The sequence below is a fragment of the Vicugna pacos genome, chromosome 5 (assembly GCF_048564905.1).
Source record: "Vicugna pacos chromosome 5, VicPac4, whole genome shotgun sequence".
NCBI classification, from domain to species: Eukaryota; Metazoa; Chordata; class Mammalia; order Artiodactyla; family Camelidae; genus Vicugna; species Vicugna pacos.
In genome coordinates this window covers 45,657,684-45,669,069 of record NC_132991.1, presented here as the reverse complement: position 1 = coordinate 45,669,069, position 11,386 = coordinate 45,657,684, and positions in this window count along the sequence as shown.

The following is an 11,386-nucleotide window of genomic DNA, read 5'->3' as shown; positions in this document are numbered from 1 at the left end:
GCCCTGGCCCAAGGGGCGGGGCGCGGCCGGCTTTCCCGCGTCTGAGCGCAGGTCCTGCCAGCTGCGGTGAGGACCTTCCCGCCCTCGAGGCCCGCCAGGCGCCAGGAAAAAAGTGGACCCCCCCCGGAATACCCTGAATTCCAGTGATAAGCCTTGCAGTCTCTACAGCCCGCCTTGGAGAAGTGGGGCTTTGGGGGCTCCAGGACCACTCTCTTTACGTAGCTGCACGGTCCCGAGCGAATGGCGCGAAAATGGTTCGTATTGCCCCGGGGTTAGCCGACTGATTTGCATGAATTCCGGGGCTGGGAGAGGCAAGAGGCAAAGTGAAGATGGGGGTCATGGAGAACTTAGCACTTTCACTGCGGCGTACAGTTTACGTTAATAAAAAAATAAAAATTAAAGAATCAAGCACTAATCAAGCACCCTTTATCAGCGTAGGCACTGTTCCCGGTTGTAGCACCTCTTATCCGGTAGCCGCAACATTATCTGAAGAGATAAAATGAGTTAAATCCTGAACTTTCTTTCCAGAAGGAATGGAAAGCCGAGTTGTTTTACATAAGACTTGTGGTTTTTAAATTAGAAAGAAAGGGCTGCTGTTAGTTAAGACTTATCTATGGGATAATAAAGTCTAGAGACTGTGTTGGGGTAGAAGCTAAAGACTATTAATGTGATCTGGAGATATTTTTTTCCGTCAAAATTTAGAATTACCAAAATCAGAGTGAACGTGAGATTTTTTTCATTGCCCTTTTAATCGAAGCTGACTTCACGAAGAAATAAAGTAAGACGATTTAAATTTTTTTTTTTTGCAGAGAGCATGGGGGAAAAGTTGCTTTTAGAAGAAAAAGTAAATTAAATTGGGTTGCTTTAAAAGACCCTAATTATAATCTTACATTTAAAACAAGTGCTAGACAGAAAAACATTCGCTTTCTCCTTACTTCAAAACTTTCCCCTCCAGAATCCCTTTGCAGGGAAAGAGCATGTGTGAACACACTGCGTTCCTCTCCGGATGTATTGAATACAAAAACTTGTGAACAAGTTTTTGGACGAGGACGTGGATTGGAAGAACTGGAAGGATCGGAGTCCTTGAGCTCTTCCGAAACACGCCTTGCCACGGTCACTCTGCCACAGTACGAGGGACAAAAAACTCACCGTCTGGAAGGTAGGCGCCAGGAGAGGTTGTTGGTCTGTCTGGGGAAATTCCTGGCAGTAGCGAGCCCTCAATAAATATTTGTTGAGTAAACAGATGATGGCATGAATGGTGAATGAACTAAAATTGTCGTTAGTACTGTATCCTTGGGAATACACTCTTGTGCCACTAAAATTAAATATATGAGAATTTGTCATTGTAAACCTCATAAAGGAGGGTTAGATTAAGTCTCTTTGCCTATAAGTTCTGAAAATTCTTAGTCCCCCTGGGGCACTAAAATAGAGTTTACATATTTTTTTATGGTTGAGACTGCTGATCTATCAGTCTTTTTAACAATCAAGAAAATGCAAACTAGAACAGATTAGAACAGTTTCACAGGCAAAAATTTTAAAGCTTTTTAAGACCAGGTGTTGGTAAAGAGATGAGGAAATTCCTGCAGTGATATTGTTAGTATACATTTTTCACTTTGGAGGGCCATTCAGGGATATTTAGTAAAACCGAGCAAAACCACTTTCAGCTATATACCCTAAAACAAAGTTTTTCATGCTGCAAGTTAGAACCCACTGGTGAGTTGTGAAATCAGTTTAGTGGATTGCAACTAGCATATTTTCTTCTTTCCTTCTGAAATAGAGTAACAAATATGAGTAATGAGTATAAGTATTGTTTCCTGAAACTCGAGGTTCCCATCTGTGTGTCCGCTGTATAAAACGTGTATTTCTTATTGTGCTTCACCATCAACAAAGTTTCCAGGCTACTGTCCTGGAGAAGGGACATAATGAGTCCTGTACTAATGCTCTCTCATTTATTTCTTCAGGTGAAGATTGCCAGCGCCTCTTGCACCAGACACTCTTCTAAGAGCTGGGACACCAGGAGTTGACATTCGTAGCAGAGAAACGGGAGTAAACAGAAAGGTAACTTCAGATTTGATAACTTCTGATAAGAAAAAAGCAGGGTAAGGGGATAAGAAATGAAAGAGGTACTAACTCAGATAATAGAAACAGGAAAGGAGATTTTATCTGATTAGGAACCCGAATTAAAAGGAAAGGAGGAAGCCATAGGAAGATGAAGGAAGTGCTGGCGTCAGGCAGAGCAAACAGCTGGCTCTAAAGCAGTTAACAGAAGCCCAGTTTATTCAAATATCTGGACTGGACTGGACTATGGAGAACTAGGGAAAGAGGGGGCGACGGGCCAGATTACATGGCCATGGGAAGAGCTTTGGATTTTATATCAGGTATGATGGATTTTGATGAAGACACGACCCAATCAGATTCCATGGGCTGTATGAGCTATAAACTAATGGGCAGCAAGAGTGAGAGACACTTAGGAACCTCCTGGAAGAGAAAATGATGGCTTGGACCAGGGTAATTGCGGGAGGAGGAGAAGTGGTCAGATTTTAAGATATATTATTTTGACGGTGGAGTTAATGGGACCGGAGGAATGGCTGGTTCATTCATATTAGTATTGTGCATCATGGTAAAATATTGCAAACAACTTAAATGCCTCTCTGAAGGGAACTGGAGACATGAACAGTGGTATATTCATACAATGGAATTTGAACAATAATTCACAGGAATGGCCTACCTCACTTGCATCACTTGTAGGTAAATCTTAGTGTTGAATGAAATAGTAAATTGCAAACATTTCTGTACACACCTTACGCCAATTTTTAAAAACAAACCGTATATAAGTTGTAAAGTATAAAAACGTGGGCAATTAGAATAGGATAGAGGTTAACTCTGAGGAGGGAAAGATGGAGGAAAGAGGGAAGGGTCAAGTCTTTGACTCTATCACTAATGCTTTCTTTAAAAATAATAGGAAGCAAATATGGCAAAGTTTTCAATGTGGGTGGTAGATATATGAGTGTCTTTTATATATTTTACTTTCTGTAGGGGGCTTTTTGGTATCTGAAACATTTTATGATAAAAAATGAAATAATAAATAATTATAAAATAATAAATAATAAAATGAAACATTTTATGATAAAATTTTTTGAAATATTTATCTTCTCAATCAAGATATCTACTGTAGTGTTAAATATGCAGTCCCTTTTCCAGGGTCCTATAGATGGGAATGCCAGTCAATCTTGCAATTTTAGGTAGCACATAAAGGTCTTAAGTCACTATGTTAATCATACACAGATAAATCTGTTCATTTTGAACAAGATACACAAAATGAACAAAAATGGAAGCTCAGTGTGCAGAGTGATGAGGGTGCAGCCACAGCAACAGGTAGTAGGCACATACCTGAGATTTCATCAGCACATACCGGACATATACAGACAACGTCTGGTACAAGAGCTGTAAACACAGCAGGCACTCAGTAACTACTTATTACCGGCTAGCATGATTGTAGGAGGAGTTTTAAATCTGTAACACATTCTAAAATACCAGTCTCCTGTTAGGAGGGTTGTGTGCTGTTCCGTAACTTTTAGTCACTTTACACAAAGAATTCCATTTGCTATTATTAGGTTTGATACTTGACCCTGAGTTTCTGAGCACTCAGCACTTGTGTAACCAAGTGAGCTGAAGTCGAAGTTGACCTCCAGATGCTTGGTTTTAGGGCAGAGAATGCAACATCTAATAGGAGGTGTCATTTCTAGATGGATTTCAAAACAGAGCTAACATCCCTGTACATGTGCTGCTCTGCATTCCACACACCTTTCCTTCTTTCAGGCAATGTAACTTGAACCCAAGTGGCTCTGTCAACTAGAGACCTTCAATAGCCCCCACACGCCCAGCGACAAAGGGCTAGGGGTAGTTTTCACTGTGCTTGTGGATACCGACAGGTTGCAGTCTGTCAAATGACAGATCTCTATTTTAAATAACCCCCTAATTATCGATTTACCTCCCCGGTGCCTGCTTTCAGGATGCACAAAAGCAAGAAACTAGAAAGGTCTAAAGTTACCCTTCTGCTGCCAAAAGCCACTCTGCGGGAGCCCCCCCCCCATAACCACCCTACCTCATTTAGATCCACAAATCCTACCCCTCCAAACCTTATTGGAATGTATGCTTTTGATCATATGTCAACATCGTTTTAAGTAGGTCGTTTGCTGACATCTGATACCTGATTCGAGAAAGGAGTATGGAGACATGAATGCAAATCCTGGCCACTTTCAGCTAGGGGAAATATTTGTTTTTTCATGAATAAGCATTGTCCATTGTGAAATACTTAACTGCTAGTGTTAAAGCACCATTAAACACTGAAAGAGATAAAGTCAAATTTTAATTACTGAATCTGTCAGTTTCAACATTAAGGAAGCTAAATTATAACTATAACCTAACCCTGCCTACGTTTTTACATTCCAAACTCCCCTCTGACTTGCTCTCCTTCCATAAATTTTTTTTTAATTTGCACTTGGCAAGGTTTTGGTTTGTTTTCATTCAAGATTTTTTTGTTTGTTTTTAATTTGATCCTCATCCCACCTCACACACACACACACGAAACAACTGGACTTACCAAAAAAAAGAAGATGTGAAAAATCTCTGTTCACTGCATAGACAACTTATTCTAAACTGTCCTAGCTGTGAATTTTCCAGGTCATTGATTTCCTCTTCAGATCTGTTCAGCTTAAGCAACTCTGTGGAAGGAGAACTGTTGCAGAGAGAGGAAGTTTAACTATTAGCTAAGAGGAGACTTGGGGATTGACTGTAGATTGGTTAAAAATTCAAGATATTGGTCAGGGCCCCAAGCAAGAGTCTAATCTGCCCATTGACCTATAGAATTCAAAACCAGCCTACCAGCAATCCTCAGAAAGTTAAACATAGAATTAACCATATGATCCATCAATTCCACTCCTAGGTATACATCAAAAAGAACTGAAGCAGGAACTCAAAGAGAAATTTGTACACCCATGTTCGTAACAGTGTTATTAGCAATAGCCAAAATGTGTAAACCACACAAATGTCCATCAACAGATGAATGGATTAAAAAAATTTGGTATATACATACAATAGAATATTATTCAGCCTCAAAAGGAATGAAATTCTGATATATACTACAACATGGATGAACCTATGCAAAATAAGCCAGACACAAAAGGACAAATACTGTATGATTCCACTTATGTAAAGTACCTAGAATAGGAAAATTCCAAGGCAGAAAGTACAATAGAGGTTACCAGGGACTGAAGGGAAGGAACAGAATTACTGCTTAATGCATACAGATACTCTGTTTGGAAAGATGAAAAAGTTCTGGAAATGAATAGTGTTGCACAACATTGTGAATGCACCTAATGCCAGTGAATTGTACACTTTAAAATGATCACAGTGGCAAATTTTAAGTACATTTTATCACAATTAAAAAAAAAAAAAACAGCAACAACAAAAAAACAGCTCACCAGCCACTAGGAAGAAACAAGAAGAAAACATCCAGCATCATCAATCTGGCCCAGGTGGACAGAGATCCAGCCTTGGGAGAACCAGCATCCCGCCCCTTGATGAGCGTCACATAGTGTGAAAAGAAATGATTCTGATAGGCTACTCAGGCTAGGTTGGCCTGGACTGCTTACGGGATTTTGGGCCCTAAGGGATGGTTTGGAGTAGGACACAGTGATGCCACTCAAATGATCTCCAAACAGGCTAATGAAACTTGTGCCTCCTTGGCTTGTAACTCAGAATGGACTGCTCCCTTTGGAATTTAATGAAAGAATTATAAAAGTGGGTGGGGTCTGGGTGAGGAGGCTGTCACAGCAAGACCAGTATCTGCAACTACAAGTGACACCAAACATCCTCATTAGTGACTGAGAGGAAATGGGGTGGTGTGAGTAGTATTAGCAAGATGCTTTGCTGATTAGGACCACTAGGCAGTGGAGCAGAAAAGAGGGACTGACGGGGGCAACATAGATGATTTAATGGCAACCAAGGAGATCACTGGGACCCACTGGGCTAAAATTGGAAAGGCCTAAAGAGTTTAGATTGTATCCTGTAAGCAATAGGGTTTTGAGCAAAGGAAAAATATAATAATATTTGCATTAAGAATCACTCTGGCAGCAGGATAACGAATGCACAGGAAGGGAGCAAGGAAGCTGGATGCTGGGAGAACAGAAAGCTATTCCAGCTATCTAGGACACAAAATGATGAGGGCCTAAATTAATACTGTTTTAGGGGAATTAGGGGGAGGGGTGAGCATAAAACAAGATGTAAGATGTATTTAGGAGGTCAGAGACAGCCAAGAATATAACCAGTGGGAGAGGAGCATGAAATGGTAGGATTAAAAAAGAGATTTATCTAGATGCCCCATGTTGTACAATACATCCTTGTAGCTTATTTTGCCAATATTTTATAATAACTATAAATGGAGTATAACCTTTAAAAATTGTGAATTACTGTATTGTATACCTGTAACATATAGTCTTGTACATCAACTATACTTCAATTTTTAAAATATGATATTGTAAAATAAATACATTTAAAAAAAAGCCAAGGGAGAAAAAAAAAAGAGATTTAGAGTGCAGTCATTAAAAGAAAATCCCATTAATGTCCTCGAAAAAAGCCAATGAACAACATTCATAATGTTAAATTTGGAGATACATTTTAGAAGCTATATGAAAAACTAAAAACCATGATTATGATTCCAATAAACAAACAGAAGTTAGAGGAGGAGAGTACAGCTCAGCGGTAGAGCATGTGCTTAGCATGCACAAGATCCTGGGTTCATTCCCCAGTGACTCCATTTTTTAAAAAAATTAATAAACCTAATTGCCATCCCCCCCAAAAAATTAAAATAAGAAATAAAATTAAAATAAAATAAAAGCCTAAATAAAAATACTGTCCCTATTGCAGGCCAGTTAACTTTTTTGCAAAGACACAGAGACAAATAAAGCAAATACCCTAGGAAAAATAAGTACTTTTGAGGTTTTGCTCCAATTGTAGTGTAGAAACTCATATAGGACCAACACCCTTGGACAAAATATAAAAATCAGTGTGCCTGAAGGCACAAGAGAGTGACCAAAAACAAGCAGGAACTGCAAAGACATTTATAGTTGGAAGAAGGAAATAGCTGTGTGTGAATTTCCCATTTTTATGACTTTTCACCTGAGGTCAATCCTTAGTTGGCACCAAACAGGGTGGTCAAAACTCCATTAGAAACCTGCAGTCTTACTGGTTTGAAGAACCAGAGTTTGAAGTGGATACACCACTGGAAACTGAGGGGAAATCTCAAAAAGAGTCCTACAGGAGTAGTCTCAAATTCTGCATGTCAATTCTACCCAAATCTTTGGCTGATTCCTAAACTGTATGTGTGCACTGAGATCCGAGAAGTCCATCCATGGCTAAAAGAACTAAACAGAGTGGGGAGGGTAACAGCTCAGGTGGTAGAGCCCTTGCTTAGCATGCAGGAGGTCTTAGGTTCAATCCCCAGTACCTCCTCTAAAAATAAATAAACCTAGTTACCTCCCCCCACCAAAATTTAAAACAAAAACAAAACTAAACAGAGATTTCAGCTGCTGACAAGTGCTAGGGAATCTGAGTGTGGAGTTTGAAGCAGGCCTAGTTAGCCTCCTGTTAAAACAAATAACCAAGATTCTTTAGAAGAACAAAACAGAATCCAGAGTCTCTACAATGATTATTTATAATGTTTGAATAAAACCCCAAATCACTAGATAGAGGGAAAAAAAAAGAAACCCATGACTCATAGGCACTCATTGTAAACTGACTTCAAGATACCCCAGATGCTGAAGTGAGCAAAGAAAGATTACAAAGCCACTATTATAACTGAGCTCAAGGACACAAAGGAAAAATTTTTTTTCCCTCCAGCCACACTAACCCTGTGGTTAGGGCCCCGATCAAATCCAGAGGGGCCTACGTAGGAACCTCCAGGGGGTAGCAATTTCCTTTAGGAAATCCTAAGCAGAATCAACCCTTGAGTATTCCAAAGAATGCAGGAGCCTCAAATCCTGTCTGACCAGAGGCAGTGTAGCAAGATGGTAAAGATTCCCACTACCAGCTGTGACCTCAGGCAAATACTTCTCCAAGCCTCAGTTTCATCATATGCAAGATGGGAATAGTACCTAAATTTGAAGGATCCTTGTGATGATTAAATGAGACCATGTATCTTATTTGAAATGCCTGGCAAAGTAAACTTAAAAGTTTTCATCACCACTGTCAAACCAGGTTGGGCCTCCAGACAGCGTCTGGTTAGGCACTGACACAGCCAAGGAACAAGGTTTCTCCTAAGTGACCCAAATTGACTTATTCCCATGTGCTCCATTCTCCATCCTACTCATACTCCCAAGCCCCTCTGAGGGTTGGGCGCTCCACCACCCCAGGCCTTCCAAAGTCCATCTCCCCTCCTTCAGGCAGTCCGAACCCTTGTAGCCAGACCGAATCGGCTTAAGCGCACCTGCTGGCCCAAACACCCACTACAGCCACCCCTAGGCCCAATTCGCTGCCACAGAGGCCAGCAGGCCTCTTTTTCCCCACCCTGCTCCATGGCCTCCTCTCCCCCATGTAAGGCCCCGCCCGGTCTCCCTCTGCCCGGCCTCCTGCCCCTTCCCACGGCCCCTGAGGCTCCCAGAAAATATCTTGTAATAAACAAATGAGATATCAGCATAGAAATCAAAAGTATAAAAATAGAACCAAATGGAAATTCGAGAGTTGAAAAATAAAGTAATCTGAATAAAATATCTAATAGGCTTAAGAGAAGATTGGAGACAATATCAGAATAAGTAAGCATAAAGATAAATGATTAGAAATTACCCAGTCTAAAGAACAGAGAGGAAAAAAGACTGTGGAGAAGAAAGGAAAAGAATAGAACAGGGACTTAGTGACCTATAGGGACATTATATTTTAAAAAATTCTAATATATAAGTAATTGGACTTCTAGACAGAAAGCACAGAGAGGATGAGACAGAAAAAAAATAGTTGAAGGAATAATAGCTGAAAATTTTCCAAATTTATAGATTCAAGAAGCTCGGCGAACCCCAAGCAGGATAAATACAAAGAAAACCACATCTGTGATATCCTTAGTAAATTCTCTGAAAATCAAAGATGAAGGTAAAAACCTTGAAAGCATTTTTTTTAATGTATTATATGCAGGAGAATACAAATGACCACTGACTTCTCATCAGAAGTATTGGTTTAAGCATTCCAAAGCCTATATTGTAGCATAATCCAATTGTGGCATACTACCAGCCAGAAAAGACAGCATAAGGATCATGTCCATGGCACAAAGCCCTCCGCAGAATTACCAGGAATTTTTTTTTTCAGTCCATCTTTCAAAATAAATCAAAGAACCAGTTGCTCCATAGCGAACTGACTAAAACCTAGTTACTTAAGAAAATAAAATTGTGCCTTCATTATATAGATAAGTATTAGCACCAGGTAGTCATACAAATTCTTAAAAAGCCAGGGTAGAAAGGACAGATAGCAGAGAGTTTAGAAAAAGAACCGCTGATTAAATTGGATTATCATCCTGACAGCCCCTTTTTCTAATCTCTAGTCAATGCTGTCTCCCTGGGGGTTTATTTTTCCTTATATTCTTTGGATAACAAAAGTGTTACTTTTCAGGTGATATTGACCTGATCTAGGACTAGAGTCAGATGACTTAAAAGAAAATTTTATAGCTCTCCTCAGGATCAAGATCAATGTAGGAAAGGAAAAAAAAAAAGGAAAGTAACAAAAGACGTTTCTGAAATTGAAGTTTCATCAGACATTCAAACAAATGAACTTATAGATGTATTTTAAAGCTACGTTCACAATGGTTGGAAATAGAAAGCAAAAAAATCAAATAAGAAACATAAATCAGAAGTGGAATTGAACATGCTATACTGATTCTTACAAAATTTAACAACCTGTAAGGATAAAAACATCTTAGGGAACCAAAGACAGAACCTCTGAGAATGACTGTATTCTCAACCTTTTACATTAAAGTTATAAAACTTGATTCTAACACAATGGCATTGGACTGAAGGTCTTAAGCCTTTGAATTCTCTCATCTCTATTTCGCGTCCTGACTTCTCTTCCTAACCCTAGACTCCCATTTACCACTGTCTCATGGTCAACGGAAGTACGTTACTGAATGGCGTTTTCCTGACTTCAGTGTTCCCAACACTGTTGTCTCATGTTTTGCCGTAACTGTGTGACCCTTCTACTATTAGTTCTTCTTATGAGTTTCCTTTACCTTGACTCACTTGTTTTACTTGTATAAAACTTAAAATTATAGCTATAATGGGGAAAAGCAGTATAATTGGCCATTGAGAAAATGATAGATGGATGAAATATGAAACATGATTATTCAATTCTAATTAGAAGTTATTGTCTTCCAAAGTCTGAGATGTGATCTCTTGGACAAAACAAAGAGTATGATGTTAAATAACAATATCAGACTGAGGCTTTCTCGTCGATATAAGAAAGACTTTTAGATATACAATTTGATGAATTTTGATAGATACACCAATGAAACCACTATCACAATAAAAATAGCTAACATTTCCGTCGCTCCCCAAGAGGTGCAGTTTTTAAAGGATTAAAAGAGAACTGAGTGTAATGGTGCTGATAACGGCAGAGTTGCCGGTACTAGAACAACTCTCCCACAGGTAACAATTACAAATTGTAGTTCGTGGACAAAAGGCAATCGAAAAACTATGACACTGGTGAGGGGCCAAAGCAGGCGGAAACTGGAGGAGCCTTCAAACCTTAGAAGAAGGGAACTACACTGATGGATAAGATCCACTCATAAATATTCCATGTCTGTGCAGCACGGGGCAACTGGAACTCAAGCAGAAATCTGCAGTCTTACTGTTTGAGGTGTCAGGGCCAAAAAGCTAACAGAGGGACTAAAATTAAATAGTAAGCAATATTTGATATACCAGAGGATGGAAAGGAGAAATAGAGGAACAAAAAACAGTTGAGACAGATAGAAAACAAACAGAAATAAGTAATAGTTGAATTAAGCATGCCAAAAATTATATCAGATGTAAATGAACCTAAAAAACCAATTAAAGGACTAGAATTGTCTGAAAAAAGGAAGACCTAACTGTGATCAACAAGACACTCGCTTTAGAAATAGCTATATTAATATGAGGCAAATCAGACTTCAAATCAAAATGTATTACCAGAGATAAAGAATATTTTATAATAATAAAGGGATTGTTTCACCAGGGAGACCTAGCAATTCTTAAAATATATAAACCAAACAGCAGAACTTCAAAACACGTGAAGAAAAATCTGACAAAGCTAACAGGAGAAATAGAGAAACTCACAATCATAGTTGGAGATTTTAACATCCCATCTCAAAAACTGA